We start from the raw sequence: 9,050 nt of genomic DNA on the forward strand, positions 1-9,050 counted from the left end.
TACTCAGGAGGCTGAAGAAGGAGAATCTTTAGAAGCTGGGAGGCAGAGGTTGTAGTGAGCCGATATCATGCCACTGCACTCCAGCCTTGGCAACAGAGCAAGACTGTCTCATTAAAAAAAAAAAAAAAAAAAAAAGGAAAAAAAAAAAAAAGAAAGAAAGAAAAAGAAAAAGAAATTCTCTTGACAAAATTAAAGAGCACAGATCTGACCTAAAACAAAGCCAGAATCCTTTGTACATTCAGACTGCCTGCTTGTAATTTCTTGTGGGATTAACAATAGAGGGGCTGCTCTGCCTTGTAGTCTAGTAGTTAAAATTCCACAGGGTCACTGCCACAGCCTAGGTTCAATTCCTAGTCAGGGAATCAGTCTCTTTTCGTTTGAAATTTGTGTGAGTTTTGACTTTTTGAGGAACCCATTTATTAATGATCCTTGTTCCTTCCATGGACAGCTTATGATTTCCTGTCAACTTCTGTCTGTAGGAAGCACATGAGGCTTTTGGGCCTTTGTGTGTAAATGATCAGCTGAGAAGCTGAGACCCTAGAGAATATAGAAATGTGGGTTATACCCTATTTGCAGATAGCAAAACTTTTCTTTCTTTGAGCTGTCTTTTGGGTGGTTCTGGATCTTGTGAGGCATTGGGGAGGGTACCTCTGGAATAAAACAATTCAAAAGTCAGAAATATTAGCTATTTGTCCCAGCTAAAATCTAATAATGAGACTTTAAAAGATTTTTTTAAAAAGAGCTCTATGGGCCGGGCGCGGTGGCTCAAGCCTGTAATCCCAGCACTTTGGGAGGCCCAGACGGGCAGATCACGAGGTCAGGAGATCCAGACCATCCTGGCTAACACAGTGAAACCCCGTCTCTACTAAAAAATACAAAAAACTAGCTGGGCGTGGTGGCGGGCGCCTGTAGTCCCAGCTACTCAGGAGGCTGAGGCAGGAGAATGGAGTAAACCCGGGAGGCGGAGCTTGCAGTGAGCTGAGGTCCGGCCACTGCACTCCAGCCTGGGCGACACAGCGAGACTCCGTCTCAAAAAAAAAAAAAAAAAAAAAAAGAGCTCTATGGTTAGAAGGCAGCGGCAGCTTAATTAAAAGCTGATATTCAAGCCATATATATGTGTCTGAGAGTACATGTATATATGTGTGTATATATACACACACACATATAGAGATAGAGGACTAACCGCTTTTTCTCTTTTAGGATCCTGTTTTGGTATTCTTTTTTTTTTTTTTTTTTTTTTTTTTGAGACGGAGTCTCGCTCTGTCGCCCAGGCTGGAGTGCAGTGCAGTGGCCGGATCTCGGCTCACTACAACCTCTGTCTCCCAGGCTGGAGTGCGGTGGCCGGATCTCGGCTCACTGCAAGCTCCGCCTCCCGGGTTTACGCCATTCTCCTGCCTCAGCCTCCCGAGTAGCTGGGACTACAGGCTCCTGCCACCTCGCCTGGCTAGTTTTTTATATTTTTTAGTAGAGACGGGGTTTCACTGTGTTAGCCAGGATGGTCTCAATCTCCTGACCTTGTGATCCGCCCGTCTCGGCCTCCTAAAGTGCTGGGATTACAGGCTTGAGCCACCGCGCCCGGCTGTTTTGGTACTTTCTTTTCAGTTGACAGAAGCCCTCTTTAAAGAAAAAAAAAAAAAACAGTATGCGCTTGGTCTCTCTTTTCACTTCTATTTACTTCTCCTCCTCCCTATTCTTTCTCTCTCTTTGCTGTCTTCAGTATCACAGAAACGGCTCTAGAGGGGGCCTCTAAGGACTCAGACGCCTTAAGGAACAGAGAAAAAGGAACCACTCCCACCTTTGGAGGGTCCTCTGTTTTCCTTATGGAGTTTCAAGGGTCATAAACAGATTCCTCTCAGGTTTAAAGCTTGCCCTGTCATCTCTGCAGCTCTCAGCAGAGATGCATCCTAGAGTGGGTGGCTCATCTCTGCAGGCAGGTCCTTCCAAGAGGGTATGTCCTCTCTGCAACTGGTCATCTTGTCATCTGCTCAGCTCTGAGGTAGGGGCTTTTTTTTTTTTTCTGAGATGGAGTCTAACTCTGTTGCCCAGGCTGGAGTGCAGTGGCACAATCTCGGCTCACTGCAACCTCTGCCTCCCGGGTTCAAGCGATTCTTCTGCCTCAGCCTCCTGAGTAGATGGGACTACAGGCACGTGCCACCATGCCCAGCTAATTTTTGTATTTTCAGTAGAGATGGGGTTTCACCATATTGACTAGGCTGTTCTCAAACTCCTGACTTCATGATCTGCCCGCTTCGGCCTCCCAAAGTGCTGGGATTACAGGCGAGAGCCACTGCACCCAGCCGGGTCGGCGGGCTTTTATGGGCCTAAGAGGGGAAGAAGTGCTTACCAATTGGTCCATGGGCGGCCATGGGAAGGCCGGGAAAAAGCACCACAAGTTCCTGCTCCCATCCGTGGGACTAGGCAGCCCAGGCCCCAGCCTTCAGGCCCTCCCTTGCCTTAAGGTGGGGCCTCACGAGGACCCTTCCCCACTTCTCAGAAAATCTGTCGGCCTCCTGCTGCTATTCATGGCACCCAGGCTCCGCCCCACTTTGCTCCTAGTGCGTGCTGGGAGCAGACACTTCGAAGTCTGGGAGGGCAGGGGGACCTTCTCATGCTCCCAAGAGTGCAGGGATGCCTAAGCCTGCAGCTGTGGTTTGGGTGGCTGCAGCTGTGCCGAGGAGGGCAGGGCTCTTGCCTGCTCCTGGCCAAGAGCACAGGGAGGCTCTGATCTGCAGCCATAACTTGAGTTGTTGAGCAGGAGGCTGGGTCTGTAGCAGCGGTTTTGGTGGCTGCAGCGGGCACCTGGGGAGCTATTCCCACCCCAGCTCAGAAGGGGTGGGGCTCCCACTTGTCCCCAGCTCCTGCCGGCTCCATGGAGCATGCAGCCCTGGCTGAGCCTCTCTGCTGCTGCCGGCGTGATGGCAGTAGCAGGCTGTTTGGAGTGGCCACTGCCATCAGTATGTTAAAATCATATGAAAAGCATTGTCAAAGAAGAAAAGGTTTTTAACTTCCTTTGAGTTATATTTGTATTAATATGTTATTAATATGTGTTGCAAAACTGTATGAGATTCCTAAAATTCTGATGTGTCTTGGAATATGTTATCAATTATGATGTTTATAATTATTGTTTTTTTTAAATTAGAGTTGGGGTCTTGACCTATCATCCATGCTGGGGTGCAGTGGCATGATCATGGCTTACAGCAGCCTGGACCTACCGGGCTCAAGGATCCTCCTGCCTTAGCCTCCTGAGTAGCTGGGACTACAGGTATGCACCACCATGCCTGGCTAAGATTTTTTTTAAAAAAATATTTTGTAGAGAAAATGTCTCACTATGTTACCCAAGCTGGTCTTGAATCCTGGCCTTATGTGATCCCCCTGCCTCAATCTCCTGAGTTGCTGGGATTACAGGTGTCAGCCACTGCACCTAGCTCTAAATTGTTGTGTGCCACAGTAATAACCAAATTTGCTTGCTCAAAAGTAGATAGCTTCAGTCCAAAATTTGCTTCTTCTTCAAGAAAAGTCATGGAAAGGATTCTGATAAGTACTCTTCAATACAAGTTTCTCATAACTTTAGGGATCATACTATTAGACTAGGTTAAAAACAAAAACAAAAACAAAAAAACAGCCGGACGTGGTGGCTCATGCCTATAATCCCAGTACATTTGGAGGCTGAGGTGGGCAGATCACTTGAGGTCAGGAGTTTGAGACCAGCCTGGCCAACATGGTGAAACCCCATCTCTACTAAAAATACAAAAATTAGCCAAGTGTGGTGGCAGGTTCCTGTAATCCCAGCTACTTGGGAGGCTGAGGCAGGAGAATCATTTGAACCTGGGAGGCAGAGGTTACAGTGGGCCAAGATTGCGCCACTGCACTCCAGCCTGGGTGACAGAGCAAGACTCTGCCTCAAGAAAAAAAAAAAAAGCCAATGTGTAGGCTGGGTGTGATGGCTCATACCTGTAATCCTAGCACTATGGGAGGCTGAGACAGGAAGATTGCTTGAGGCCAAATGTTTGAGACCAGCCTGAGTAACATAGAGACCCTATCTCTAGAAAGAAAAAAAAGAAAAAAAAAAAAAAGGTAAATGTGTTCATGAGGTTTGCTAACCCATCAGAAAGAACAAAAATTAATTACATGGTACTGAGCTAGTAAAAGACTAAAATAATTTAGCTAGGTGCATAGGCTCACACCTCTGGGAGGCAGAGGTGGGTGAATCATTTGAGGTCAGGAATTTGAGACAAGCCTGGCCAACATGGTGAAACCCCATCTCTACAAAAAATACAAAAATTAGCTGGATGTGGTGGCAGGTTTCTGTAATCCCAGCTACTCAGGAGTCTGAGGCAGGAGAATCGCTTGAACCAGGGAGGCAGACATTGCAGTGAGCCAAGATGATGCCACTGGTGAGACTCCGTCTCTGATATGGTTTGGCTGTGTCCCCACCCAAATCTCATCGTGGTGAATTCCCATGGGTTGTGGGAGGGACCCAGTGGGAGGTAATTGAATCACAGGGGACGGAGTCTCACTCTGTCACCAGGCAGGAGTGCAGTGGCGCAATCTCGGCTCACTGCAACCTCCACTTCCCCAGTTCAAGCTCTTCTCCTGTCTCAGCCTCCCAAGTAGCTGGGGTTACAGGCACACACCACCATGCCCAGCTACTTTTTGTATTTTTAGTAGAGATGAGGTTTCACCATATTGGCCAGGATGGTCTCCATCTTATGACCTCGTGATCCGTCCACCTTGGTCTCCCAAAGTGCTGGGATTACAGGCGTGAGCCACCACACCCAGCTGATCTAATGGTTTTATAAACAGGGGTTTCTCTGCACGAGCCCTCTCTTTGCCTGCTGCCATCCATGTAAGACATGATTTGCTCCTCCTTGCCTTTTGCCATGATTGTGAGGCCTCCCCAGCCATGTGGAACTGTGAGACCATTAAACCTTTTGCTGTATAAATTACCCAGTCTTGGGTATGTCTTTATTAGCAGTGTGAAAAGGGACTAACACAGTCTCAAACAACAAAAAAGACTAAAATAATTTGTGTGACCTTTTTTGTTTAAAACATTACTGATTCTTTCTTGTTCCCAAGAGTTTAAAAAGCTTTTTTCTTTTCTTTTGAGCTACTTATAGCTTTTAGCATTTAAGAAAAGTATACTTTTGGAAGTGAAATTAAAACATTTATCTTTCTCTCTACATGATCTCTCTAGAGTGTAGAAACTATTTGTGAATATTCTTGATTCATGGCAAAATAGTCACTTATATAAATTCAAGAAAAACCTGTTTTCCTTTGTAACAAGACACAATTAGAGGCACTGATTATTTTTCCAAAGCTTTGACTGGAATGATGTATTTTCAAATATTTGATTCTACAACAGCTGGGCGTGGTGTTATTAGATTCTAACCCTGTTCATTTTTTTTTGGGGGGGGGTTATTATTTGCCTGTCACTTAGACTAACTCTTACATTATTTCCTGACTACAAGTCTGCAAACTAATGTTTCTACATTTTTCTGACTTGTACTCAATATAATTGCTACTACCTTTTTCCTGAGGCCCTACAAGCTGACACTCATACCTTGGGACATACAACCTACAAGTGAGAAAAATTTGTCAGATAACCACTGCCTACTTCCACTTTTACTAAATGTACTTCAAGTCTAACATCTAGATACCTCAACTTACTGCCCTCCAGACTCCTAGAAAGCTGGTTTATAGATTATTCAAAACATTAACCTTTGTTTTCCTTCTGTTTAAAAACCCATCTACATGCCACTTCCTAAAGTGAGATACAAATGTTTAATGGGGATGGCCTCTTCCCAGAAATGGGAGACAAGTTTAATGGAATCCTTTGCAAATCGATTATTGATTCAACTTTTTTCTTCAAAGTCACCAACTTAGCTTTTAGTGTGTGTACCTTCACATAGGATAATGTTGGGCCTTAGAAACCCCAGTACCCCAAAATATGGTGACTTGACACACTGAACTGAAGTCTCAAGATCTATCTGACCTCGCCCGCTCCCTCCTACCAACTCTCTCGAAGCCAAGATAAAATTTTTCTCTGAAGTTTCTTTATCTGCCTAAAATCCGGACCTCTCTCCAAAATAAAAATCATTTTTTCTTCCAGGATCATTCAAATTCCAAAGAAAACTATCTACAGATAACATCTAGTCCAGATTCATTCATTCTCCTTAGTAATTCTTTTTTGACCCTCAACAGAACTCAGCTTCTCCCTACTCCCATAATCTGTTTTGCCAAGATTTAAGCCCTCATTCTTTTTATATATCAAGATAGTAACATTAATCAAATTTACATGACTTTTCTTTTAAGAAAGAGTATCTCCTCATGTATACATATTTCAAAACAACGTATCGTACATAATAAATATGTATAATTTTGTCAATTAAAAATGAGTAAATAAAAGTATTTCCTCATCAGATAATTACAAATGGCAAAAATAGCAAATTTACAGTGCAGAAACCTGAGACAACATCTTAACTAAATTATCAAAGTTATTCCAATGGAATACAAGGGATACAAAAAAATTTTTAAAGTTAGTATCACCAGTATTGGGATAAATGAACATTATGTGCCTCCTGCTATGAAGCATTGAGTAGCATGCAATATCACTTCTGCAGTATTCTTACCAAAAATGCATTACCTGAATTTAATGATGAGGAAGCATTAAGCAGACAAAAATTGAAGGATATCTTACAAAATAATTGGCCAATCTTCTTCAAAAGTGTCAAGGTTATGCAGTATCAGCTAGATAAATTACAGAGATGAGCTCAAATTGAAACCTCAAAATGTGGAATTTCTTCTTCAACATGATTAAGATTTTCAAGATGTCAACAGCAGAATATTAAACTACATATGCAGGGTCCTGTGTGACTGCACAGATAGCATGTTCATAAAGCTGGCCCTGAGGTCATGGAAATCGCAGAAAGACCAAGAAACTGTCCTGCATTGCAGGGTAGAAAGAGATATGAAAATGAAATGGAATGCTCGATTCTGCACCAGAAGGAGGACATTAGTGGAACAAAATGAAAACTTTTAATAAGATTGGTAGATTATCAAATAGTTTTATATCAAAGTTAATTTCCTGATTTGTGTCATTGTATTGTAGCTAGGTTAGATGCATTAATTATTTGGGGAATCTGAATGAAGAGCACATGGAAATACTTGGTACTGTTTTGCAAGTTTTTTAAAGTCTGAAATTATTTCCAAATGAAAAATAAGTAATAAAAGAGATGTGGGAGATCAGTGAGCATTCTAGGACCCACTGAAATTATCTTGAATATTGAACTTAAAGCTGGGTTTTGGATAAAGAATGAGATTTTAATGAATAGAAAGGAGATTTAACTGGGCATAAGAAGAAAACACGTAAAGCAATGCAAAGCCCTTGGCTTTTGAGTCTACTTTAAAAAATGTATGTTTATATAATTTCCCCTATCAATTCCATTTCTAATAAACTTTCCTGAGAAAATAATGAAAGATATGCACAACATTTAGTATAAACATGGAATTTCATTGCAACAGTGTTTATAACAGAAAACAATGATAACAATCAAAATGGCGAATAATAGGGGATTAGTTAAATATAATTTATTTCATCCATAGAATGGGAAACAACACAGCAAATGTAATTATGTGTAAAAAATTATCCTATTAATGTTCAATTAATATTAACATTGATTATTTCTGGGTGATGGGATTGTGGCTATTTTGTTTTTTGCTTTTAAATTTTTTGTATTCTGTTCTATTGCACAATGGCTTGCATTAACCTGTTATACTTTTGTAATAATAAAAATGAGCTGTCACTGTAAAAAACAAAAGAGAGATTTTTGACTTATTTAGGTCTAGCACCCATTGTTTCTGAAAATAGTAACATTTAATAAATTTTAATCTTTCCCATCCTGAATGTATTTTGCTTTCTTTTTCTTTATTTTATTTTTGTATTTTTAGAGACAGTGTCTTTCTGTGTTGCCCAGGCTGGAGTGTAGTAGCTATTCACAGGATTCACAAGAGACATCATAGTGCACTGTAGCCTCCAACTTCTGGCAATCCTTCCTTCTCAGCCTCCCATGACTAAGATTAAAAGGGTACATCACTACGTCAGGCTTTCCTCACATTAAATTTATGCAAAAACTCTCATTTGATTATAGAAGTAACAACTACCTGCAGAATGCATCATTTTAAAAATAAGTCCATAATTTTTAAGTGTGGGCTTATAGGTGTTTTTTCCTCCAAATATAGCTTAATGCCTTCCTGCAGTATAAACATATTTGCAACCTCTATTTCTTCATAGCTATGATATGCATTTGGAAATGCACTTCAGAGTTACCATCTTTTTTTTTTTTTTTTTTTGAGATGAAGTCTTAATCTGTTGCCCAGGCTGGAGTGCAGTGGTACGATCTTGGCTCACTGCAAGCCCCGCCTCCCGGGTTCACGCCATTCTCCTGCCTCAGCCTCCAGAGTAGCTGGGTCTACAAGTGCCTGCCACCACGCCTAGCTGATTTTTGTATTTTTAGTAGAGATGGGGTTTCATCATGTTGGTCAAGCTAGTTTTGAACTCCTGACCTCAGGCGATCTGCCTGCCTCAGCTTCCCAAAATGTTGTGATTACAGGCGTGAGCCACTGCATGCAGCCCAACCATTAATTTTTAAAATGTCATAAAAGGACAAGCCAGGTGTAGTGGTACCTGCTGTTAATTCCAGCTATTTGGGAGGCTGAGCCAGAAGGCCTGCTTGAGCCTAGGAGTTTAGAACAACCTGGGTAACATAACAAGACTCAGTCTCTAAAGTCAAAACAATTTTTTAAAAATTTAAATTATAAAAGGAAAAGTGTAAAAAAAAACAAAATCCATCATTTTCTTTTCCCGTATTGTTTTTAATCTTTATCAAGCTAGATATGCAGTTTCATACATCATTGTAATTATGGTGTGCAATTGTGTATCTCTACTTTTTCTTATTATTTTGTAAAAAAATTCCATATTTCTGCATTTTGTCATTTTAATTGTATTCATAATGTTTCATTGATATACCTAATTTTTCCCACACTTTCATTTT

The sequence above is a fragment of the Trachypithecus francoisi genome, unplaced genomic scaffold (assembly GCF_009764315.1).
Source record: "Trachypithecus francoisi isolate TF-2019V2 unplaced genomic scaffold, Tfra_2.0 Contig01436, whole genome shotgun sequence".
In the NCBI taxonomy this organism is placed as follows: Eukaryota; Metazoa; Chordata; class Mammalia; order Primates; family Cercopithecidae; genus Trachypithecus; species Trachypithecus francoisi.